General features: G+C 42.7%; 1 pseudogene; it reads left to right on the top strand.

The window, feature by feature from the left end:
- Positions 1 to 273: 273 nt before the first annotated feature.
- LOC121439874 lies at positions 274 to 1,003 on the top strand (annotated as a pseudogene).
- Positions 1,004 to 1,323: the final 320 nt, after the last annotated feature.

Below are 1,323 nucleotides of genomic sequence, written 5' to 3'. Positions count from 1 at the left end.
ATGGGAAAACCCCACACTAGCGAGTTAACAGGCTACCTGAAAGCTCTAGAAAAAAAAAAGCAAACTCACCTAGGAGTGCTAGATGACAGGAAATAATCAAATTGATAGCTAAAATCAACAAAATAGAAACAAAGAAAATAATACAAAGAATCAGAGAGACAAAATGTTGGTTCTTTGAGAAAATAAAAAAAATAGACAAACCTTTATCCAAACTCACCAAAAGGCAGAGAGAGAGAATATCCAAATTAACAAAATCAGAAATGGCACAGCGAAATGGCGGAGACCGTAGCGGACACCTGGCGGCTGATCACCAAGCCGCAGAACCTGAACGACGCCTATGGGCAGCCCAGCAACTTCCTCAAGATCGATGTGAGCAACCCGCAGACCGTGGGGGTCGGCTGGGGCGCTTCACCACCTACGAGATCAGGGTCAAGACAAATCTTCCTATCTTCAAGCTGAAGGAATCTACTGTTAGAAGAAGATACAGTGACTTTGAGTGGCTTCGAAGTGAACTAGAAAGAGAGAGCAAGGTTGTAGCTCCCCCACTCCCTGGGAAAGCGTTTTTTGTGGCAGCTTCCTTTTAGAGGAGACGATGGAATATTTGATGACAATTTCATCGAGGAAAGGAAGCAAGGGCTGGAACAGTTTATAAACATCCTCTGGCCCAGAATGAACGTTGTCTTCACATGTTTTTACAGGATGAAATAATAGATAAAAGCTATACTCCATCTAAAATAAGACATGCCTGAGTTTGGAAAGAAGAGGCAAAACAAGACCATTAATGATTGCTCCACACCAATGAAGAAGCTGTAACTAACTTAGCATGCTGCACGGGCGCTGCTCTAACACGCCCTGGGTGTTCTAACACTCACAGGCTCCCTTTCATTTTGTTTTGTTTTGGCAGTTGACAAGAAGTTTTTCATTTGCTTTAGTGAAAACTCCCTCGTTGAGCCTCTCTACCTAACTCTCCTTGTTGCGTCCCTATACACATGGTAGCCTCACAAGCCCCATAGACCTGCACTGTCCTGACTAAAGTTGCTGTCTTGGTCTTATTTGCAGATTCTGTGTCCTGTTTGCTTCTTGAATCTGATTGGCTAGAATCTTTCTCTTCCCCCTTAATGTGTGATGTCACCACTTGGTCCTAATTTATGTGCAGGAGCATGACACTGTTTGTCTCCGGTGCCACACATATGAGGTGTACTTTGTGTGCAGAGTGTGTCTTTCTTCTGGCCTGTAATCCCCTTCACATGGAAGATTAATGAGGGAAATCTTTATATTCTGTATAAAAGCAAAATCAAATTTATATACTAAAATCGTTTGTCT

Source organism: Microtus oregoni, unplaced genomic scaffold (assembly GCF_018167655.1).
Source record: "Microtus oregoni isolate MIOR12 unplaced genomic scaffold, Mior012 000063F_ref0000156, whole genome shotgun sequence".
In the NCBI taxonomy this organism is placed as follows: domain Eukaryota; kingdom Metazoa; phylum Chordata; class Mammalia; order Rodentia; family Cricetidae; genus Microtus; species Microtus oregoni.
Note: the sequence above shows the minus strand (reverse complement) of the source record. Positions and strands in the feature narration are given on the sequence as shown.